This window comes from Ambystoma mexicanum, chromosome 6q (genome assembly GCF_040938575.1).
Source record: "Ambystoma mexicanum isolate Mex_15411 chromosome 6q, UKY_AmexF1_1, whole genome shotgun sequence".
Classification (NCBI taxonomy): domain Eukaryota; kingdom Metazoa; phylum Chordata; class Amphibia; order Caudata; family Ambystomatidae; genus Ambystoma; species Ambystoma mexicanum.
The window spans coordinates 129,738,815-129,764,117 of NC_090937.1; the positions used below are offsets into that span (position 1 = coordinate 129,738,815).

The following is a 25,303-nucleotide window of genomic DNA, read 5'->3' on the forward strand; positions in this document are numbered from 1 at the left end:
GAACAGGCGATACCTGTCTGGGATCTGTGCCAATAAATCGGATGATGCTTGTGATATGTAGTTCGATGCTCGCTTGTTCCGTGATAGCTCCTCTTCTTTCCCTCCGGAGGACAGGACATAGAGGTGCGCTTTTGCAGTGGGAGAAGTCACATCCTGGTTCACGTTTCCTTGCGTCCTTTTATTTTCGTCGACGTGACTTTCTGGAATCACCATTAGGGCCGAATGCAAAGTGGCCATTGAGCAGCTGCCACTCCATGCCTGGGGAAGGTGCAAGTAAGCCTGATTCCCGCATACCCAGTATGTGTCCATTAGTGCTGCTGTTCCTTTTTTCATGTCTGGGATGGTGAGAGTTTTGTTACAGTTTTTATTCGTTCCCATTGCCACTTTTCCTTCTCCCTTGAAACATAGTTCGTTTTGTATTTCACTTTGTAGCTTGAAGGGTTTCTCCATCGCTGTTACCCATGTTAGTTTAGAGATGTGTTCTTTCCATATTGGTAAGCACGTTTTTTCCATCCACCGCAGCTTGTCTGGTTGGACACCTTTCAGTGCTTCCGCTTTGCACAGTACTTCTTCATCTTTCCATTTGTTTTCGGAAAACAGCGTCCCTTGTATTGCAAAGAAAGGTTCTTTAAGACAGACCACTCCAGACGCTTTTGAATAGCACGTTTTGTTGTCCTGTATCATTTTGAAAGAGACATCGTGTGCTTGGAAGGTGTTCTTTATTCTACACAGCGTGAGATGAAGGAGACATTGGGCATCCACAATGGGCAATTCTCTTGGCAACAACACTTTGGGTGTGCCTGATGCATGGGGGATGAGCGAACAGACATAACAGCTTTCATTGGTTGTCTGTTTAGCTGTTGTACTCATATCTGCATACCATTTATTTGCTTGGTGGGGGTGTCGTGGGTCTTCCATCTTGTCTAATCCTAACCCATAATACTCATCATACCCCCTCCTACTTGTCTCTCTTCTTCGCCTACTTTTCTCCCTCCTCCTATACCTTTTAATTTCGATAGGTGAAATAATAGGCCCCCCTTTCTCATTCCCACCCCCCTTTTCCAATTCCTCATATAGGAACTTGTGTTCTGTCATCGTAATTACTTTTCCATTTTCCTCAATAAACAACAAATCGCTGTTCTGTATCGGGGCGGGAAGGGTAGTGGGGCTGTTATATATTTCAGGTAGGGACATTGTGTCATTTTCCATATCTTTATTTCTTGATTGTGACAGGGTAGCTGTGGGTGGTGCAGTATAGTAACCCCATACAAAGTGTGATCCATCCCAGACCAAAAAATCACCTTCTCTAATATTCATACTTGTAATTGAATTCGTGCCAGGGGCAAGGGTGGTGTTACTCCCCCCTCCCCCCTCGTTCATCTCGATAGAGATGAACGCTATGAACCAATATGTCACCAGGCAAAATATTGAGATGAAGAACACAATAACACACATTGATAAACCACATTCGTATGAATATGTCAATCTATCTACTAACATTTCTCTAAATCTAACAAATCTATTAGTTGCAGGCTGCCCATTCGATGCCATAGTAAATCCTGTTTGAAACATAAAAGTGCATTAAGTACAAGCATGTAAACATTTCTAACGTTGTGACATTGTTTCGACAAAGTATGGGAGTGGGTGGGGGAGGGGGTGTGTCCACAGACAAGGTAACTTTACAATCATTACTATCCGTACATTATTTCATATATAAAAAGGAAAGTCGAGAGAAAAAAAACTTCTCCAAAACCAAAAAAAAAAAAAAAAACCCACAAAAACCTTCAAAAGTTGTAAAAAATTATATATATATATATACATATTTATTTCAGTACACTTGTCGTGCGCCAGTCGCGTTCAATGTTCATCACTTAATGCACACAAAATTCCCATCATTCATTCTGCACAACTTCATTGTCCGCAGTTGCCTGTGCCTCGTCCTGCACCTCACCTTCCACGGCGCTATAGGCTCTGCGTACGTCTGTCAAATGCACCCAGTATCGTAGGCCCTTCACCTTTACTGCTGTGGGTGTGCAAAACACTACCTCATAAGGGCCATGGAAACGTGGCGCATTCCACCTTCGCACAAAACTTCTGACATATATAAGGTCACCAGGCATTAGTTGTAATGGTTTTTCAGACAGTGTCTCTGTTTCTGTTGTGTTCCCCTCCTCTCTTGTAGAGGGGGGGGCTAGTTGCTTCGCAATTACGCGCGCTGCCCGTGTCAGTTTTTTCAAGTACTCTGTGAACTCCTCTCCCAATATCGCTGCACTTCTGTGTGCATCAGAACGTTCACGGAGAGGCGAATGCGCTGTGTGCATTCTCCTTCCCGTGACGATCTCATGCGGGGACAAATGGTGGTCTTTACTTGGCTGATTTCGTAACTCAAACAGGGCCAAAGGCAGGCAGTACATCCAGGTCTTTTTAAGGGAAAAACACAGTTTTGACAATCTGCTTTTTAACAGACCGTTCATCTTTTCCACTACGCCATTACTTTGAGGATGATAAATCGAACATAATTTGTGCTTTATTCCCAATAGCGTAATCACTTCCTTGAATAGTTCATTAACAAAATGCGTGCCGTTGTCTGAGCGAATAACTTCGCAAATCCCCCAGCGCGGGAATACTTCCCGCACTAGGAACTTCGCGGCGCCCTTCGCATCAGGGCGCGCACAGGGGCCTGCCTCCACGCACCTCGAAAATGGACATACAACCACAATCATGTAGCGAGCCCCGTTACATCTTTCTCCCATGTCTACATAATCAATGTGGAGCTCTCTGAATGGGCCATTTGGTTTTGGTATCGTTCCTCTCAGTGTGCGCAATGTCATACCTGAGTTGTAAATCTGACATGTCGTGCATTCTAAAGCCAGCCTTGTGATGTGTTCATGGAGGCAAGGTGCAAACCAATCTTCTTGTATGTCCGCCATTATGTGTTGCTTTGCGTTATGTGCTGGAAAGTGTAGTTGTTGAAATGCTATTTCTAACAATGTAACTGGCATTACCGCTTTTCCTGAACTTTTTTGTCGCCACAATAAATCAGTCGGCGATTTGCTGCATCCCCTCTTAGTCCACAGCAATTTTTCTTCTGCACTAGCACCCTCTTGCAGCTCTATTATTTCCTGTGTGGGCATCATGTTGTATCCTGTGGGGACCTCTTGGCTTGCTGTGTGGTGCAACATGTACTCTCCTACTTCACCTTTCTGTAAATACGAAGCTTCTTTGGCAGCGGCGTCTGCTGCCGCGTTCCCCAAAGATATAAAATCTGTATTTGTGGTGTGGGCTTGGCATTTTACGATGGCCACTGCCGTGGGGTCTTGCAGGGCCTCAATCAGTTCTTTCAATAATTCTGCATGCTGAACCGGTGTTCCATCTGCTCGTCGAAACCCTCTCCGCCCCCACCGTGCCAACCCGCCGTGTACTGTTGTTGTCATGTATGCTGAGTCGGTATATATTGTCACTGCGCACCCCTTGGCGGCATGCAATGCTTCTATTAGCGCTATTAGTTCTGCTGCTTGGGCTGAATAGTGTGATGGGAGGCGGTGTTGCACTAGTGTCTCGTATTCATCTTCCTCTAATCGTACAACTGCCATACCCACATGTTTCTCTCCTGTCTCCATGTCTATTGATGCTGACCCGTCCACGAAATACACCTCTCCCTCGTTCAGGGCATTCTCAAAAATCACTTGATCCTGACCTTCGTCACCTGTGTACGTAGCGCAGTTGTGGTTCTGCATGTCCTCTACGGTGCACGCCTCTGTGATGAATGTGGCCGGGTTCACTGTTTTACATCTTACTATGTGGATGTTTGCGCTGGACAGTATTATTTCATATGCTGTGGCGCGCTGTGTCGTCAATGTGCTCTTTGATCGCTCTAATATTGCAAAGAGTGAGTGTTCCACAAACAGTGTCACAGGACAGCCCATCACTATCGTGGCACTTTTCTCAATCGCGAACGCGGCTGCAGCTAGGGATTGCTCGCACGCGAAATGACCTTGCATTACTGCATCTAGGGTGCCACTATAGTAAGCCAGTGGTTTGTGCCCTAACGATGTCTTTTGTGTCAGTACTGCTGTCATCAGTGTTCCTTTGCAGTGTGAAAATAAGAAGAATTCGCGCCCATAATCTGGATTTGCCAGTACTGGAGCGCTTGATATCAGCTCTTTTAGTGAGTTAAATGCTGTGTTCATCTCTTCTGTCCATTCTATGTGTTTGTTTTCCTGCTGTGCTTCTTTTAGTGCCTGTAACAAGGGCCTTGTGTACGCTGCATAATCCAATATCCATGCTCGGCAATAGTTGCACATACCCAGAAATTTCTGCATCTCTTTTACTGTTTTGGGCTCCCCAACTGTTCTAATTGCCTGTGCCCTGTCTGGTATGATCCGCTTGCCATCCTTTGATATCAGCTGTCCCAAGTATAGGACCTCTGTCAGACAGTATTGTAACTTCCCCTTGTCCACCTTGTACCCTTTATTGGCCAATAATGTCAGGAGTGTTATTGAGTCCTTTCTACACTCCTCCTCAGTTTGTGCACAAACCAATAAATCATCAACGTACTGAATCACTGTGCTTTCTACAGACAAATTCCCCAGATCTTCATGTAGTACCCTGTTGAATATGCTTGGGCTCTCGCAATATCCTTGTGGTAATCTGCAGTGTTCGAACCTCCTCCCCCCTAGTGTAAACGCTGTTAAGTACCTGCTCTCTTCTGCTAAGGGAATCGAGAAAAATGCATTTTTCAAGTCAATAACTGTGAAGTGGGATGCCGTTTTCGGAATGTTGCACAGTATTGTCGCCGGGTTCGGGACTAAAGGGAACTCCTTCTGAATCACATCATTGAGTGGGCGTAAATCTTGTATCATCCTCCATGAACCTCCCTTCGCCTTTTTAATCGGGTAAATGCATGTGTTGCATGGGGAGTTTGAGGGCACTATTATTCCTTGTGCTAGCAGTGCATCTAGTGTCTCTCTGATCCCTTCTTCTGCTTCGCGTGACAATGGATATTGTTTTACCCGGGGTAGAATTGCTCCCTTTTTCAGTTTTATTACCACAGGCTGAACCCCATGTAATAACCCCACATCATGGGGGCCATTTGTCCATATGTTAGTGGGTACTAACCTCATGTCGTCATCAAAAAATGCATGTGGTGCTCCTACTACTGCCATTAATTCAACTTGAGTTTTTCTGGCTGTAACTACAATGTCACACGGCATTGCTAGTTCCATCACTATTTCGCCATCTGTCTCAGTGTCAGAAAATAGCTCCTCGTCCGAGAGCTCCCTCAGTGGGATATTTGCATTTGTACACAGTACTGTCCGCCACTCACATCCTTCCATGTCAACGCCAATCACACATATTCTGTTTGCTGACACGTGTACTGCGTGTAAATCCAACGATAGCACTGACCCGGGAGCAGTGTCGGGGCTTGCTATGGGGCGGAAAAGGAATTCGGCTGGAATCCTCCAATCCATCCTTTTTAGTTCTGGTACTATGAGAGCCAATGTTCTCATGCCCTCAACAAACATCTCCTTGTTTCTTGGTAACCCTCTGATCTCTTGCATGATTGAGTGGCCGTGTATTACTGCTAATATGCGGAGGGGGCATATGCCTGGCGTCGAACATACGATACCGCTCCCTGTGAATGATATTGTCATGTTTAGTTTGCTTAAGAGATCTCTCCCCAGCAAATTAATGGGAGAGTGTTCATAGTACAGTAAGGGTGCTTTCACTGTTTTACCCCCCACTGTCACATCCAATGCCTCTGTGTAAGGAACTTCAATTACAGCCCCAGAGAACCCCTGCGTCTCTAACGTTCTATTAGATAACGGGAACCGGCCCTCTCTAATGCATGATTTCTCCGCTCCCGAATCCACCATGAATATGAACTGCTTGTCTCCTATCTGCGCTCCTATCAATGGTTCCTCTGATGCATTGTGGGTCGTAGATAGTACTGGACACGCAAGTGCTCTCTGTGGGCTGTCCTATGCGGGGTGTCTCATTGCCCCCCCTTGATCAAAAATGTTCCCCGAAACTACTGACACCCCGCTGTAAGGTGCGGGGGCAGGCGCTCCATTAGCTACTGTGGCGAAAGTGTTACCTGGCGTGTATTGCATATTGTCATTATTCTGTGGGTGGTTTTGTGTTCTGTACTGATGTCCATGTAGTTGTGCGTTACTTCTTTGTCCTACATTTTCTGGTTGCTGGTATTGTCCCATGGGGAGGCCGTAGGGGCTTCCTGGGTGGGGGTGACCGTACTGCTCTGTCTCCTGGAACCCGTTGTTTTGTCTGCTCCTGCACTCTCTTGAGTAGTGCCCCCATCTCCCACAATTCCAGCAGCTCCCCTGTGGACCTCTGGGACCCTGCCACCCATTTCCTCCCATTCCTCCATACCCTTGTCCTCCTCTTCGGCCCCTGTACCCACCTCTTCCCCCTCTTGGGGCCCACTCTTGCCACGTTGGACCTCCGTTCTGCTCCTGCTCAGTCCACTGTCGTTGTCCTTGTCCTGCCCAATTTGCCGCTATTCTTCCTTGTATTGCTATTTGCCCCTCCTCTCCTTCGTCTCCCTCCCTCATGAGTGGGAGCCCTGCTACCGCTGCTGCAACCTTCACCAGTTTTGATTGTACCAACTTTGCCTCGTCTGCCAACCTTTTCTGTGCTACTTCCCTCTCTCTCTCTTTGATCCTTTTGCAATGGTGCACTATTATACTTTGGATCTCTGGCCACCCCTTTGCCTCAACGCCCGCTATTTTATCGAGTGCCTTCTGCACCTCTTTTGGGAGCCCTCTCTTAATGATAAAATAAAATAGAGATGTGGATTGGTGCCAGGGCGTGCCCGTTTCCGCTCTCCACATCTCCTGCACCCGGAGAATGTAATCCATAGCATCCTCCCCGTCATTCATTGTACATTGCATTACTGACTGTAAATCAGGGGTATCTGGGAATGTCTCCCGCAGTGCGTCCCACACCCTTGCTCGTACTGTATTAAAGGAAGCCCCATCATGGCGATCACAGTCTAACGTCACGGCCGGGAAACCAGCCTTAGCCCATACTCTGTCCGCTTGATCTCCTACTGCCGTTACTAGTAAGCTTTTCACATCGCCTACTGCCAACGGTATGCCGGCGGTGTGTTTCTCAAATGCATATATCCACTTGCTCGCCCCTCCTGACAGCTGGGGCAATAATTTCATTAAATTAGCCTTATCCATCTGAGCCCATGGTATATAGTTTGGTCTCCCCCCCCCTCTGTGTATCAATGGAAGTTGTAACTTCCCTTTTGCAGTTGCACCCTCCCTTTCCTTAGTCGCTGCTGACTCCAATGACGCCATCTTCCCCACCCTGTTTCTTAGTCGTCCCATCCATTCGTCGTCTATAGTCCCTAACGAACATGCACCGTCCACCTCCTCGCTTTCCCCTCCTACTGCCATACTCAACCTATCACTCTCATCCAACCCTCCTCTGACATCACATAACAAGTCCTCTCTGATCCCTCTCTCTCGTGATACATCACCAATGCTCCCTTCTACTGCTCCTACCTCTATTATTCGTGTCGGCTCTTCCTCAATTCTGAACAGTATTTCCCCCTTTTTCCATCCTTCCTCAATTTGTCTACTTTCGCTCGACGCTCTAGACGTGCGTCCTGATTGTGTAGGGGCGCACGCTGTGCGCTCACATATGTCTTTTATTCTTGAGAGTTCATCCCTTGCCACAGTAAGCCTCAACTCTAAGTCACTCGTTAGCTTCTCTATATCCACCCTCTGTGTGCTTCCCTGGGCGCGCTCTCTGGTGCTTTCGTATGGCGGGGGGGCTGTTGGTCTTTGTGGTGTACCAGTTGTGGGGGGAGGCACATAAGTAGGGTCGCTATATCCTGCTGCGGGGGCTGGTTTAGGTAATATCGGGTACAAACTAATCACCTCCGCAGGTTGTTCTGTACTTAGCTGTTCCTTTTCCTCTCTTGGAATCATCAGTGGATTATCTGTGGTGGAAGGTAGATCAATATTTGGTGCCGGAGCTTTGGGTGGGGGTACTTCCTCAAACAATCTCCAGAGGTCTAATATCTCCTTCCTATTTTGCCATTGTTTCCCCTTATACTTGAGGCTAATGCATGCTCGTACCATATCAAGAACGCTTTTGTCAAAAGACCCTCCCTCGGGCCAAATCTGGGGCAGACCCTCCCCTTTCAATTCTGTTACCCATTGATCGTGATATTTATTTATTCGTTCAGCGTATCCCGGTAAGCTCTTACAAATATGTGACAAGGGAGTTTCGGCCCCCATACTCTAAATCACTAACACAGCCGTGTCCACCTTTTTTACTTTTAGTTAGGTGTAGATATGTGTATGTATACCTTTATGGCACAGACAAGAGCGGACGTCTCAAAAATTATCACCCAACTTTATTCACTGCGCAAATCCTTTCTCACTCACCGTAGCTCATCTCCTTCCCATTCCCATACACTCTCATGTGATTTCACTTGCAACTGATCAATTACTAGTTATGACCAACACTCTCTGGCACCACCTCGCGGTCAACCGTTCGTCTCCAATACTCACACGGTGCGGGCACCCTTCACAATACTTTTCCACTCACACCTCGTCTTTTTTCCTCCCTTTCCTCCCTGGCCAGCTGTCCCTGTTTTTCTGCTAAGGTTACTGTGTTCACGTCTGTACGTGCCACTAATTAATCCCCACTCCTACAAATGTGCTCCCTATTTTATAGTTCTTCTACAAGTACATTTATCTTATACCCTTTTCGCTTTCTCCCCCTGCCCCGTGGAATGGAAAAAAGAAATAGAGAGAGTAGCAATCACTAAAAAAAATATTCCCGGTGTCTCCCTTTGCCAGACACCAATAACTTATTTCTTACTTCTTCATATATTCCCAGTACTAGTTTAGATAGCACTATGCGGCGCCGCCTTCCACCCCCTTTCGGAGCTAGGTTTCCGTCACTTCTACCACTTCACTTATTTCTTACTCCTAATGGCCATATGCAAAGAAAAGATAAAGAAAGTTTCAAGACCCGTCTTTAGTAGACCCCCGTTATTCTTCTCCTCTACCTGTCCCCGTTCTTCTGTTCACAATTTCCCCTCCCTACCCCTTTACGATCGCTCGCACTCAGTACTCACGTGCCCGTCTTGAACCGATAGTCTCCGAAACTGGGTCCGTCCAGGCAGTGTCACCGGTAACTCAACGGTCAGCCCCTGGCTCCGGCGAGCGGCACTCAAAGGGGATTTTTTTCCAATCGGGATCCCGTACCCTTTCTCATTGAGTGCGCACTTCTTATTGTGCCGGTCGCCGTTGGCGGGCAGCCTCCCGGAGCCGGCTCACCGTGCGTATCCCTTCTCGACCGGAGATTCTCGTGCCACAAGGGGGTCGTTAAAAAGGAGTTAGGAAAAATAATTTGGAGATATCACGCTATCGGGGTCACCACTGAAAGGAAGCGCCCCCAATTTCAGCACGATCCTCCCCGCAATGAGAGACAATAAGGGACTCTCCCGTAGTGGGAATAAGACCAAGACAGAGTGCGGGTGAGCGTAAGTGGGAGTTTATCCAAAGAATAGGGCATGCAAAGAACTCTGCAACCTCCGAGAGCGCTCTGTCTGACAATAGCAAAGACAGGCGTATTTCTAATACAAAAAACGTCATCAGAACCTACACACTATAGGGGGCACAAGTTAATTGGGATTGGGTGGCGTCGACTAACTATAGGTGTTGCTGCAGCGTGGTTGGTCTTGGCGTGAGGACGTCACTGGTCAGCCTCGTGGGTTGGGTTGGGCCTGGCAGGCCAGCTTGAGGTCATCCGAGCGGTGTTGGTATGCTGGGGCAGCCTGTGACAAAGATGAATACCCTTCCTGACTCGTTTGCCCTAGGCCATGCACACTGCAGTTATTCAAGAAACGACATCTAAGTTCATCAATAAATCGCTCAGCAGTTTGTCTTATAAAATAAACGCAACACATGAAGAATGCACCTCGTGAGAGGTCCGGTGGTTGTCGGTTGGGGTGAGATTTACCTGTGTCCTATTGACCGGTATTTTAGGTCGAGGGGCTGGGCTCTGGGGCCTGAGCCGAATGATACATGTCTGTCTGCCGCGTTAGAAGTTATTATATAAATGGGTCTCTGTGTCTTGTCCCAGTGATGGGGGTCGTCTTTGCACGGGGTCATGATTCTTGGGGTGGTCTAGGGGGGGGTTGTGGGATTTACGAGAGGGTGCTGGTAGATCAGTAGATTCAAACGTGGGTTTATTACCGTGCTGTAAATAACACAGGTGGCGGGCTGTGGCCTTGGGTGCGGTACCGGGGCCTCTGACTCTCTGAAGCGGCTCCAGCTTGGTTGGGGGAGGTGAGGGAGCGCGGCACATGCCTTAGCTTCTTTATCTGGCAGGCTTGGTAGGGTGGGAGGGAGAATGGCCTTGCATATATTCACAAAGGTTTTTTCCTCGTGCGTTGCTAACTTTTGAATGCAGAACTTTTATAATGTTCCGCCTTATTTTGATGTTATTTAAACACACATATATATTTCAATTTCGTTACACATTTCTTTAATACAGTCGGTCCGAGTACCTTTTCATTACCTAACATTATATTTACTACATGGTGTGATTATTTTAGGTACATTAGACGTTACACGAGGTAGTTCTAGGTTATGGCCTACAGAGATTGATGCTCGCTGCTTTAGGTGATTAAGAAAACATATATGAGTTCAGGTTTCTACATAAAATTGTAAGAACGCTTATACAGATAAAGGCTATACATTTGGTCGACATCTTTCTCTGTGGTTATAGCAGCACTAGTCCAGACCTGGGGTGGTATCATGTAACGTTACATCTTTATGGTTTATTCACAGTTTACAGGATCTGTTTAAACAGAGGTAGTTCGTTAATACCAATACTTGAATTATTTTCTACTTTCTTCAGATAGTGATGCTTCAGCTTTTTTCCCGTCACCCTGGCCTCGCGGACCAGGTCGTGCGGGGTGCAATATTACATTGTGAACGATAAAATGTTACAGTGTTAGCATCTCGGGTTAGCTCATACCCGACTTTCTCATGGGAACGCGCTCGCAGCGGATCTACCATGGCTACTGCGGCGGCAGAGATGCATGAAAGGCCCTCCAAAGGTGGGGGCCTCGTTACAGTGTGCTGAACTCACGCCATGTTTGCTAGACAAGATGGCTTCTAGGCCTAACTGAATTTTGGTATATGCAGGGAACGGATACGTGTGGGCAATGTCGTCGGCGGGTGAACCCTCCTCCACCTGGGCCCGGGTGGCATGAGGGGACGGCCACCGAGTCATGGTCCTCACCTGGGGAGAAGGCTGCAGGTGAGGAGGGCCTCGCGGCCAGTCCTCCCCTACAGCAGATATGAGCTTCCTTGTTAATGGGGATAGTAGCAGAAGGGAAGGCGTAGACAAGGATGTGGCATCTTGCAGGTGATGTGTCCCAGAATTCTACTCCTGCTCCTTGGAGACCCGTTGTAAAGGAAAGCTGCCTTTAACATAGCACAGAGTGCTCGCTTTGACATTTGTGCAGAGCCTGCCAACATAGGTTTGAATCCCGGCAGGGCCAAATTCAGTCTTTCATCCTTCCAAGGTCCATAAATTCCCTTTGCACCACGCTAAATGTTCCATGAATTACACCCATAGTTTCATGCAAAACCAGATAAGGACGAGCCTCTGTATCCCTTTGCGCCAAACTCGGAATGAGGCCCACAGTATCACCAGCAATTCTAACCCACTGTATGCATATGAGTAAAGCAGGCAACAGTGATTAGGCTATGGTTGCATCCAGTGCTGGAAGTGGAAAACATGAACACTGGGATGCCATTTGCTATGGGGTTGGAGGGAGTGATATGAATAATGGTGGTGGGCTTGAGGAGTGGGGCTAGTGGCAAAGTCATAACAGGCAAGTGATAGGCTGAGCAAAGGAACGCGTTAATGTATTCCCTCAAAGCAGTGCACTGTAACACATGCTCAGCAGAACGACAGACCAATCAGAGGCCAGCATGGACAATTGAAGCTTGCCCTAGCGCTCCCAGAAGAAACAGAGCATCGGTGTCCACCTAAGTATAACATTAACATGAAGGAAGGACTTTTTGAGAGACACAAACGTGTGAATGCTCAGAAAGATCAGTCATTAAAACACGTGCAGTGGTGCTAACATTGCAGTGTAAAACATATTTTTATAATGTCTATTTCTAATGAGTACTTCGAATATCCGTAGTCAAAACAACAACTTTACAGATGTCCTAAATAGCAAAGCATGTTATCAAAACCTAGTTTAAACATGCCAGTCATTTTTCTGATAAAGGTTATCTGTTCCATTGTTTTTTACTTGGTGGTCTTTAGAAGGCTTATTTAACAAACAAGGAAAATTATCATACCAAGAGGGACACTGTAGTACAATCTTACTGTGAGGGGGAGGGGGTGGCTCAGTTTCTTGAACTTGCGGTAGACATTTGCTTGCCATTTTGAGTTCTGTCTCTTAAAGCGACAAGGGAAAGGTACGGTGCTGTTTTCCAGATCGGCTACTGGTAAGTGATGCTATGCCAACGGTCTCCCATACTTGCCAACCCTACCGATTTAGGCGGTAGGATACCGCTTTTGAAGCAGTCCTACCGCCTACCGATTTTTTAACACCAAATACCGATTTTTTTTTGTAAAAAAAAAAAAAAAAAAAAAAAAAGTTTTTTTTTTTTACATTTTTTTTTTTTTTTTGCCCACGCCAGCTCGGGGGAGTCTTTCAAGGGCTCCCCTGAGCTGGCATACCGGGAGAATGCGCGGCATGCAGGCTTTTAATGTCAAAGGCACCCACGGCGGTGGGCTAAAGCGCCCCCTCCGCCGCGGGTGCCTTTGGCAAAAGGCGCCATTAGCCCCCCACCACGCCAGCTCGGGGGAGTCTTTCAAGGACTTCCCCGAGCTGGCGTAGCGGGAGAAGGCGTGGCATGCAGGCTGTTAATGTCAAAGGCACCCACGGCGGTGGGCTAAAAGCGCCCCTCGGCCGCGGGTGCCTTTGGCAAAAGGCGCCATTAGCCCCCCACCACGCCAGCTCGGGGGAGTCTTTCAAGGACTTCCCCGAGCTGGCATACCGGGAGAATGCGCGGCATGCAGGCTTTTAATGTCAAAGGCACCCACGGCGGTGGGCTAAAGCGCCCCCTCCGCCGCGGGTGCCTTTGGCAAAAGGCGCCATTAGCCCCCCACCACGCCAGCTCGGGGGAGTCTTTCAAGGACTTCCCCGAGCTGGCGTAGCAGGAGAAGGCGTGGCATGCAGGCTGTTAATGTCAAAGGCACCCACGGCGGTGGGCTAAAAGCGCCCCTCGGCCGCGGGTGCCTTTGGCAAAAGGCGCCATTAGCCCCCCACCACGCCAACTCGGGGGAGTCTTTCAAGGACTTCCCCGAGCTGGCATACCGGGAGAATGCGCGGCATGCAGGCTTTTAATGTCAAAGGCACCCACGGCGGTGGGCTAAAGCGCCCCCTCCGCCGCGGGTGCCTTTGGCAAAAGGCGCCATTAGCCCCCCACCACGCCAGCTCGGGGGAGTCTTTCAAGGACTTCCCCGAGCTGGCGTAGCAGGAGAAGGCGTGGCATGCAGGCTGTTAATGTCAAAGGCACCCACGGCGGTGGGCTAAAAGCGCCCCTCGGCCGCGGGTGCCTTTGGCAAAAGGCGCCATTAGCCCCCCACCACGCCAACTCGGGGGAGTCTTTCAAGGACTTCCCCGAGCTGGCATACCGGGAGAATGCGCGGCATGCAGGCTTTTAATGTCAAAGGCACCCACGGCGGTGGGCTAAAAGCGCCCCTCCGCCGCGGGTGCCTTTGGCAAAAGGCAACATTAGCCCCCCACCACGCCAACTCGGAGTCTTTCAAGGACTTCCCCGAGCTGGCGTAGCGGGAGAAGGCGCAGCATGCAGCTTTTAATGTCAAAGGCACCCACGGCGGTGGGCTAAAGGCACCCCTCCGCCGCGGGTGCCTTTGGCAAAAGGTGCCCTTAGCCCCCAACCATGCCAATTCGGGGAGTCTTTCAAGGACTTCCCCGAGCTGGCCTAGTGGGAGAAGGTGCAGCATGCAGGCTTTTAATGTCAAAGGCACCCACGGCGGTGGGCTAAAAGTGCCCCTCCACCGCGGGTGCCTTTGGTCAAAGGCGCCATTAGCCCCCCACCACGCCAACTCGGGGGAGTCTTTCAAGGACTTCCCCGAGCTGGCGTAGCGGGAGAAGGCGCGGCATGCAGGCTGTTAATGTCAAAGGCATCCAATGCGGTGGGCTAAAAGCGCCCCTCCGCCGCGGGTGCCTTTGGCAAAAGGCGCCATTAGCCCCCCACCACGCCAACTCGGAGTCTTTCAAGGACTTCCCCGAGCTGGCGTAGCGGGAGAAGGCGCAGCATGCAGGCTTTTAATGTCAAAGGCACCCACGGCGGTGGGCTAAAAGCGCCCCTCCACCGCGGGTGCCTTTGGCCAAAGGCGCCATTAGCCCCCCACCACGCCAGCTCAGGGGAGTCTTTCAAGGACTTCCCCGAGCTGGCGTAGTGGGAGAAGGCACAGCATGCAGGCCTTTGATGTAAAAGGCGCCCACGGCGGTGGGCTAAGGGCGCCCCTCCGCCGCGAGTGCCTTTCACAAAAGGCACCATTAGCCCCCCATTACGTCAACTCTGGCGAGTCTTTCAAGGGCTCCCCCGAGCTGGCGTGATGGCAGAAGGCGTGGCAGGTGCCTCATTGTCATTGAATGCACCCGCGGCGGCGGGCTCATCCAATGACAATGGGCTGCTGACGCGCCCAATTCCTATCATTACCTCCTCGCCTGACTATTTTTGAAACTTTAAGATTCCTACAGATTTTTGGTCACAGAATGTTGGCATGTATGGTCTCCTTGCTGAGGGATACTTCCCCAGTGCTCTGGTTATCATAGTGAAGACTTATCGCGAGGGCACGCCATCTTGTTGACATGTTCGCAATTATTCTAAATCTGTTTGTTAGCCATTTGCTAGAGATTTACAAAACACGTTTGACATCTCACACATCACAGCTGTTTCTGAGCCAATCCAGCAATTAACGTAAGGCTGCTGCAGCAGCACATCTGGATTCGCACACGTGTGTCCTTTGTCGGCTTCCCTTTTTCTGACGCGTGCACAGAGGCGAGTTGTAACGCAGAAGGACCATTCTGCTTAAGTAATTGGTCATTTACATTCCACGTGTGTATTCATCGCGCTGCTTGCTTTCTTTGACTATAAAACAATAAGCGAATCACATGATCAGGCGTCACAAGCCTTCCGCGAGTGCGCCTCGCTCCAAAAACACTGCATTGCGCACACTGCGCTTCTCTCCTACCAGCGTTGCAGCTGATAATAATGTAGGGTGGATCTCGGAAATTCATGATTGTTTCTTTCCATGTAAAGTCTACTTCATGTCCCCCCCGCTGTTTTTTCTTTAGATTAAGCACGTTAAGTACTGAGCTATGCAGTGTATCCAGGCTGGCACTGCATGAGCCAGTGAGCCGCCGAATGCACCATTCATTGAGCTCAGAGGCACATTAGCAAAGGGCTGTGTCATACATGAATATTATTTACTGTTATTCTTAAAACCCTTACTGGAAATGACCTGCAGGTCCACTTTTTTTTTCAATCCAGCTCAGAGAACCACCCGTCCAAGCTCAAGGACGTTTAATGGAAAGAAACATTAAATCTGTAACTTTTGAAGATGTGTTTGCAAGGGGATATTGAATATGTTTCCATCTTCATTCTGTCCACTGGTGGTTTTCGGTGCCATATAACTTAAAGGAAGCCTAGAAGCATTTAAAAAAGTCGTTGGTTAAACATTGATGCACCAGAGCTACTCTCTTCCATTGTGCAGGAAGTGCAGCTATCATACATCAACTTTATAGGACCTCCCGCGATGCAAACTATTGATTATGGCATCTGACAACTTCGATTACTGGTTTAGGTATAATGAGTTGATCAAGGCGACCTTTGAGCCTAGCTACTGCTTTTAGCATCATTCATTCCATTGAATAGTTGGTCTTGTGTCGTTGTTTGAATGTGCTGGGTTAGCCATGGGCCAGTGTGAGGCTAATGGACTGCTGTTCTGCACCTCCCAGAATGGCAGGGTAGCAGGGAGGATCTGACAGTGGTGGTCTCATTGTATGATAGGTAAATGGTTGTATGATTGGTAAAGGCCCAGATGAGTAGACTTGTTTTCAGGGTTATTCTCAAGGTCATCAACAAGGGTACTGGGACAAGAGTCATAAACATACCTGGGAAGTAATAACTACATCACGTCTTTATATTTTGCTGAATGCCAGATCCATCCCACTTCTGACATGATAAAGGTTAATATTACCCAGTTTAACGGTAGCACATTTATTGAAAAGCAAAGAGCAGGACTTGTTTGCGCGGGGGAGTATATTTGGTGGGGCATGTAGGCACTACTAGTGCCAGCCATGGGACTACCCAAGGACTTGTAGGGCCTCTCCCTATGTCAGGAGAGTCAACCCTCCGACTGCAAGTTGCACATAGATATCTGAGGTGAGCACTTCATTAACTGAGCTGTCTCATCATCCTTGTATTCTGCCTTTTGTATTTGAATCAAGAGTGGATGACCAGGCTGGATTTACCTGGTCAGTGAATCCATCCATAATGTGGGCCTTTACTCCAAAGCCTGACTGACACAGTGCATACTGGAAGCCAAGGATACTCTTTCAGGGCCAATAAGATGCAATCTGACTTTCTTATGTTAAGGGAGAACCTAGCAGCTTGGTTCTTACCCATCTAAACTTTTGAAGGGATTTTGTTAGGCATCCAGTGCAGGCTTAGTGAAGCAAACCCAAGCACAAAGGAAACGACAAGGGATTGGAGAGCAGTGTTATGTTGAGAGGAGTAGGAAGACCTTCTTTGCGCCCCTCATTGATAGGAGAGTAGCTCAGTGGGTTAAGACCTAGCCTCTGACAACTAAGCCGCCAGAAGCCACTAGTTTAAATCCCAGCAGATCTGACTTGGTCCCTCATCCTTCCAAATTTGATAAATTCTGTTATTGCAGCACTTAAAACCGGGAGGAATCCATTGGGTGGGATGGAGAGAGGGGGAACGTCCCTGTCAAATTGCGCAGGAGCAGAATTGAGGTATTGATTGGGGACTATGTTAGTCATGATGTATGTATTGACTTGTCCAATGTTGAGAGAATGAATAAACAAAGTTTAAAAAAAACTGGGAGGAGTCCTGCTTGAACCTCTGTATCGAAACATGATATCACTATATCACAACTCTCTCCTTTTAGTAATTGTTTGTGAATCTTCAACTGCAAATTGTTGCACTTCACAGTCACTGCAATCTAACATGGAAACAAATACTCATTGTCTCACAACCCCCCTAGGTTCACCTTTATTATAAGTCAACAAGTGTGTTAATGCACCAGCCAGATGCAGAATTCTGGGTGTAACCTGAAGGACACAAGTCAGATCACACAGGATAATGCAGAAAGTGCTTGATGGATGAATGAGTACTAACGAGGTGCAATGGGATCACATCCATGCTTCAAAACTGTAATGCTGTGGTATTGTGCATTGTATTAAATCAGGAATACATGTGCCCTGTGGTGACAGATGTGCTTGAACTTTAAGGCAAAGGCACAACTACACAGCCTCATTTCATAGGACAGTCTTAAAAACTCTTGATCTGAGAAGTTGTGTGGTAACAGAATACCATGCAAGGATTTTCAGTGAAGAAGATGTTTCTGCCATGTTTTTCCCTCCCACTTATCGGAGTCATGTGATTTCAAGGATCATCATTCAAGCAGATCGCATTCATCTTTTCAGACACATTGCTGCTGGTCCGAATGAGAGCAGGAGCCTCCTCCTTAATGGCCAGGGGTGTGTGAAGTACCTGAGCACATAGAACGCTCCAGATGACGCGCCAATAGCATATTCATGCATGTGCCCTGCAGGCTAGTGCCACTGGAGATGTACTTAAGAGAGAGGGAAGCCGTGAACAGCCCCGTCTCCTCAAGCAACTGGGCTGCGCCATCTTTGTTTGAGCTCCAGATCACTTTTGAGAAAGAGTTGCATTGAACGAGATTCTGTATATTAGGGTCCGCTTGGCACCACGCAGATGCAAACATCCCAAATCCTAGACATCGTGGAATTAAGCATCGAGTGCTGGATTGGAAACCTCCGCCATTCTCCCCTTTAACTTCAACTGCATTTTTCCACTCTGCTTTCTGCATTCTCCTCTTTCTATGTATTCAATATTTAATCTATTTCTCCCCATCTCTCGTTCCTCCAAGATCCTTTCTTTCCCTCCTCTCCTGGCTTTGCCTCTACATATCTCTTACAGTGTATCTCGCTCTCCCTCTCTCTCTCTATCGGTCTTTCTCTCTCTGTCCTCCTGGCTCAACTGGAATTGCTATATTCTGTAGTTTTCTGATGAGTAGCTCTCTTTTTGCAAGAAGTTTCCTTCTTGTGGTTGTCCATAATCTTGTCCCTAATCTCCCCCTGCCCTTCAACATAGTTTACTCATAGTCCACAGTCCTTAATAACAGCAATCACGCCAGTCCATCTCTGACAGACCTATGACAGAAAAATGGCTGCCTTGGTTTCGGAATATCAAAAGTGACTGATAACTTAATGTACAAAGCCGAATAAATACATACAAATGGACATTTTAGCTGAGCGGTCAAACGCAACGCGGAGGCTGCATCTGTAGGCTCTTCCCTCAGACCTCAGGCGTGCAATGGTAATTTCCCAAATGCACTTTGCAGTGTTTACGATCAAGAAAGGGAGCATGTTTTGGTCACAGTGTCATCCTATTGCATTAGGATTGGTCACAGTCAGAACATGGCGCCGGAATTCCCTTGCAAACATAAATGGCGGCGAGTATGGCAAATGGAATGGCATACAGCCAAAAATGAACGCTGCGCTGTCGCTGTCACATGGGCTGTCGTTTTTGACATAAGCCATAAAAAAATGAAAATTACAAAAAATGGCGCTTGCAGACAAAAGTGCTAAGTAATGCATCATAATTTAGCATCCTATAGCGAATTGGGGAACTGCAGCTAGATCAGTGGTTTGCATTAGCTGCAGGTACAACACTTCATTGAAGAAAAAAAGCTCCTAGGTCTACGCCAATCCGGCTTTCTCCCAAGACACAGTACTGAAACTGCTTTACTGGACCTCAAAAACCAAATGGACGATGCCAGAGACTCATGTAAACCAGCCCTGCTCTTGTTACTTGTTCTCTCTGCGGCAGTTGACCTCATTGACCATAACGTCCTATGCCACTACCCCACCTCCACAGCCACATTCTACCCAGACGCCACTGCTTGGATCACCTCCTTCCTGCAAGGTAGGAACATGCAATTATTCTCCAACGTAGTCTCCGCCTCACCCACCATCATGCTATGTGGAGGACCTTAAGGTTCCTGCCTCTCCCCTACTCTCTACAACATCTTTACACGCCCCCTCTTCCTCATCCTTGACGCATTGGGTATCTCTTACACCAACTACGCAGACAATACTCAGATCCTCCTCACTCTCACAGGCAACTGTGACACAGACTCCACGACACTCAACCACATCTACAACACCATCCAGAAATGGATGGCAGTCAATGGACTATGCCTCACCTTAGGCAACACAGAGCACCTACTCGTAGGATCTACAAACACACTCAAAAATCGTGACACCCAATTTAGCCACTTCACCATCTACGCCATTAAAATCCCAGTGTCTGACACAGTGAAAACTCTCAGAGTCTACCTGGACTCCAACCTATCCATGGTAAGGCAGATTAATGCAATCGCCTCCTCGACAGCGTATCATTTCAAGCTAATCAAGGCAGCTAGGTGATTCCTATCTAAGGAGAACTGTACTAACATAGCCAGAGCTATCACCGGTTCAAGGCTGGACTACTGCAATGTACTCTTCTTAGGGACATCCACAATGAACCTGGATAAACTGCAAGTCATCCAGAACAGTGTGCTTCGTGCAGCCCAAGGCATCTCCAAAAGAGAGCACATCACGGCCACCAGAAAATCAGCCCACTGGCTCCCCATAAAGGAAAGGGTTATTTTCAAAGCACTGACACCCGTAAGTGCATCCACCTCTCTGTGCACAAAGAATCCACCCCTCTACTCCCATAAGGCCAACAAGAACACCATACTCAAACATGCTGACTGTGCCGATGGTAAAAAGAGCCAGAGCAGGCGGCGTTAGCTTCCCCTACCTAGCATCTCTACACTGGAATTCCCTATCACCAACCCTGCGAGCTGAGGAATCACTCATGGCATTCCATAAGGCCATGAAAACCACACTCTTCGCCTGATGAACACCACAATCACCTCATGTGAATGCTAACTGCATCTCCTGGTTTATCATGCAACATGTATTTATACTCTGTGCACAAATGTATCAATGTACAAACATGTAAATGCATAACCCACTTGTACTATATTTGTAACTAAGCTTTCCCGCAAGTAACAGTGCCACGATGCCCAAGGGCTGTTTGTGCGCTATACAAATGTAAATAAAATAAGTGATGAAAACAGTCATTACAACAATCAAAGTTTAGGATTGCAAATTGCTCTAATTTCAGTGCATCTAATTTCAAAGCAGCTTTTGTTCCCAGATGTATTTCTTCCATTCACAGCATGTTTCAGAGATCCTTCCCCGCGTCTCGCTAATCTCCTGGCATCAGAATTTCTCCCAACTATTCTTTCCATCACAGTGCACCTTTTCTTACCCGCTTCACTCCCAGTCGAAGAGTAATCTTTTGACACTACCCATTGCATAGTCTATTCTTCTTTATTGCCATGGCCTTTGTATTAGATTAGAGTCCCTTCCACCAATCCTTCCTACAGCAGAGTCCCTACCACCTATCCTTCCCATAGCAGAGTCCCTTCCAGCTATACCTCTCACAGCAGATTCCCTACCACGTATCCTCCCCACAGCAGAGGACCTGCCACCAACAATGCCTATAATAGAGTCCCTTCACCTACCCTTCCTACAGCAGAGGCCCCACCACCCATCTTTCCCACAACACAGTCTTTTTTACTTACCCTGCCCACAGCAGAGTCCCTTCAACCTATCCTGCTGCTCGCAGCAGAGTCCCATAACAGAGCACCTACCACCAATCTTTCCCACAGCATAGTCCCTACCGCCTACCCTGCCCATAATTGAGTCCACTCCACATATCCCTCCAAAAGCAAACTCGTTACCACCTACCCTGCCCACAACAGAATCCCTTTCATCTATCCTTCCCACAGAAGAGTCACTTCCATCTCTCATGCCCACATCAATGTCCTTTCCACCTACACTTGCATAGCAGAATCAATGTCACCTATTCTTCCCACAGCAGAGTCCCAACCACACCCAATGGCCATAACAGAGTCCCTTCCACCTATCCTTCCTTCAGCAGAATACCTACCATCTATCCTTCTTACAGCAGAGTTCCTACCACCTACCCTGCCCATAACAGAGTCCCCTCCAACTATCCCCCCATAACAGAGTCCCTTTCACTGATACTTCCCACAGCGCATTCCCTCCCACGTATCCTGCCCACAGCAGAGTACCTACCACCAACAATACCCATAATAGATTATCTTCACCTACCCTTCCTACAGCAGAGGCCCCACCACCCATCCTTCCCACAGCAGAGTCCTTTCCACTTACCCTGCCCACAGCAGAGTCCCTTCAACCTTTCCTGCTGCTCGCAGCAAAGTCCATATTACCCACTCTACCCATAACAGAGCCCCTACCACCAATCTTTCCTACAGCATAGTCCCTACCGGCTACCCTGCTCATAACAGAGTCCACTCCACATATCCTTCTGAAAGCAGACTCCTTACCACCTACCCTGCCCACAACAGAGTTCCTTTCACCTATCCTTCCTTCAGCAGAATCCCTACCTCCTATCTTTCATACATGCAGAATGCCTACCACCTACCCTGCCCATAACAGAGTCCCCTCCAACTATCCTTCCAAAGAAGAGTCCTTTCCACCTATCCTTCCCACAGCAGAGTTCCTTCCACCTACAATTCCCATAACACAGTCCCTTCCACCTATAATTCCTACAGCAGTCACTATCATCTATCTTTCCTACAGCAGAGTCACTATCATCTATCCTTAATACAGCAGAGTTCCTAACACCTACCCTACCCACAGCAGAGTCCCGCCCACCTGTCATTCCCACTGCTGAGTCCCTTCCACCTATCCTTCATTGCAGAGTCCCTTCCACCTATCCTTCCCACAGCAGAGTCATTACCACCTACAATGCCCATAACAGAGTCCCTTCCACCTATCCTTTCTACAGCAGAGTTCCTACCACCTACCCTGCCCATAACAGAGTCATCTCCACCTATCCTTCCTACAGCATATTCACTACCACCTATCCTTCCTACAGCATAGTCCCTAACACCTATCCTTTCCACTGCAGAGTCCCTACTACCGTCAATAACCATAACATAGTCCCCTCCACCTATCCTTCCATAGCACAGTCCATTCTACCTATTCTTCCCACAGTAGAGGTCCTACCACCTACAATGCCCACCTAGCCTTCCTACAGCAGGGTCCTTACCACATAAACTTCCTACAGCAGACTTCCTACCAGCTACCCTGCCCATAACAGAGTCTCCTCCACCTATGCTTCCTACACAGAGTCCCTACCACCAATCCTTCCCACTGCAGAGTCCCTTCCACCTATACTTCGGACAACAGAGTTCATACCACCTATATTTCCCATAGCAGAGTTCCTTCCACCCACCCATCCTTCGTACAGCAGATTCCCGACCACCTATCCTTCCTACAGAAAACTCCCTTCCACCTATCCTTCCTACATCAGATTCCGTACCACCTATTCTTCCCACAACAGCGTCCCTTTCACCTACCCTTCCCATATCAGGGTCCCTTCCACCTATCCTTCCTACAGCAGGCTCCCTTCCACCTATCCTTCCTACAGCAGAGTCCCTACCAGCTATCCTTGCCACAGCAGAGTCTCTTCCACCTGTCCTTCACACTGCAGAGTCCCTTCCGTCTATCCTTCCATAGCAGAGTCCCTATTACCTATCCTTCCCACAGCAAAGTCCCTACCACCTACACTGCCCATAATAGAGCCCCTTCCACCTATCCATTCTACAAAAGAGTCCCTACCACATATCCTCCCTACAACACAGTTCCTACCACCTACCCTGCCAATAACAGACTCCCCTCCACCTATACTTCCATAGCAGAGTCCCTTCCACCTATCCTTCCCACAGCAGAGTTCCTTCCATCTACAATTCTCATGCCAGAGTCCATACCACCTATCCTTCCTACAGAATATTCCCTGCCACCTATCCTTCCTACAGTAAAGTCCCTTCCACCTATCCTTCCTACAGCAGAGTCCCTGCCACCTATCCTTACCACTACAGAGTCTCTTCCACCTATCCTTCCCACAGCAGAATCCCTACCACCTACAATGACCATAACAGAGTCCCCTCCACCTATCCTTTCATAGCAGAGCCCCTTCCACATATCCGTCTCACAACAGAGGTTCTACCACCTACAATGCCCATAACAGAGTTCCTTCCACCTAGGCTTCCAACAGCAGAGTTTCTACCACCTACCCTGCCGATGGCATAGTCTCCCCCACCTTTCCTTCATACAAAGAGCTCTTTTAACCTACCCTGCCCACAACAGAGTCCCTTCCACCTATCCTTCGTACAAAAGATTTCCTACCACCTATACTTCCAACAGCAGACTCCCTTCCACCTATCCTTCCTACATCAAATTCCCTACCACCTATTGTGGCAGGCACTTGCTGTCCGAGACCCAGGTTGGGTGTCGCCTGGGTGTCGCAGCAGATGGATGCTTTATGCCTCCCTGTGGGAGGGCTTTATCCTTCCCAACCCGTGGTCTGATGCTGCCCATGCTCACAGATAATTGTCTAGGTGGCACACAGGGCTAACTGGGGGAGTGACAAAGGTGGGGCAAAAAGTATCTGCTAATGCCTCATGACAATGAACCTTATGATGACACTGGAGAGGTTCTAGGTACCAGTGTCAGGTCATCGTACTGGAGCATTCTTTTTGCCTTCTCCATACTCCATCTTTTAATTTTTGCCAAACAGTGGGCTCACTGGTTCTTCCAGTGAAGAGACAGGCAGGGCAAAGAAATGCAGTATGCCCACAGGGGGCAGGAAGCAGACGTGCTAACAAGAACTTGGTCGGATACACTGGAAAAGAATGGCACAGTAAGATGATCCCAGTCCCTATATGCCAACATCAACACCGTAGGGGAAATGATGGCACCACCACCCCACAAGAATCCAGGGCACAAGATGTAAAAACGTGATTCATTTGTATAAATCTTGCACTTTTAGGCTCTTTGTTTTTCCGGTGCTTCAACAGTTATAGCCACACTTCCATATCTTTAAGTAAAAGTCAACCTTACCAGTAGATCACAGCGTAAACCGCTCATTGAACCTGTCACAGTGTTCGTGGATAAACAAGGGGGTGGAGTAAGAATCGCACAAACTGGGACTGCACTCTGAAGAACTGCCACCAGCAGAATATGCCAAGCCACCCCTTTGAGCCTAAACTATATTTCGGCAGCAGGGACATGTATCTTTACCCTTTTGAGTAAACATTTCCCAGCTGCCAAATTTTCCTCATTTGCACGGCGTAGTGCAAAAGGGAAGGGTATAAAAGGCATCATACATGATTGTATGCCACTCCTTTGCACTCCAGCGTGCACATGAAGTAATTGCTGCCAACGTTTACAATGGATTCCCATGGAATCCTCCCACTCTTTGCTGGTGTAACAAGCAGGAGGACTCCATAGAAATCTACAGTGTAGAGAGGTAGATGTACCCGTCACCTATAGAGCCCACCCCCTCACCTGTGGAATATTGGAAGAACAACAAGACAGCACTGTGCATGACACCTGGTATCATCCCAAGACCACATCGCAGGTTTGATAGACGTTATGCACTCAGACAACCGTATCAAATGTTTCTCCGAACTGATGCAGTAGACATGAGCTTGCAGAAACCACTGGACATAGAAGAACTATAAGTAAGTCGGACTGAAGAGAAGTGATGTCACAAAAAAAGAAGATACATAGGCCCACCGAATCTGATGTATGCATTTCTGAAGAATTAAGATGTAACTGTAGCAACAGAGTAAGCATATATGCAAATATGAAGAAAACCATATATACTAAGACGATAAGTGACAAGTGATGTTGCTTTATATATGCAGAAACGCAAGGTAGATTAGATAACGCAGAAGCCAGCAAAACTATGAAATATAATGCGAGTAAAGCAGCCATGTTGAGAAATGGGATGTTGGCATTGTATAA

At 47.9% G+C, this 25,303-nt stretch overlaps 1 protein-coding gene across 2 annotated transcripts in view; it reads right to left on the reverse strand.

The window, feature by feature from the left end:
* The window catches only part of GRID2 (glutamate ionotropic receptor delta type subunit 2), a 2,892,146-nt gene that overhangs the window by 184,471 nt on the left and 2,682,372 nt on the right, over positions 1–25,303 (reverse strand). The gene's annotated exons all lie outside the window — the stretch shown is intronic.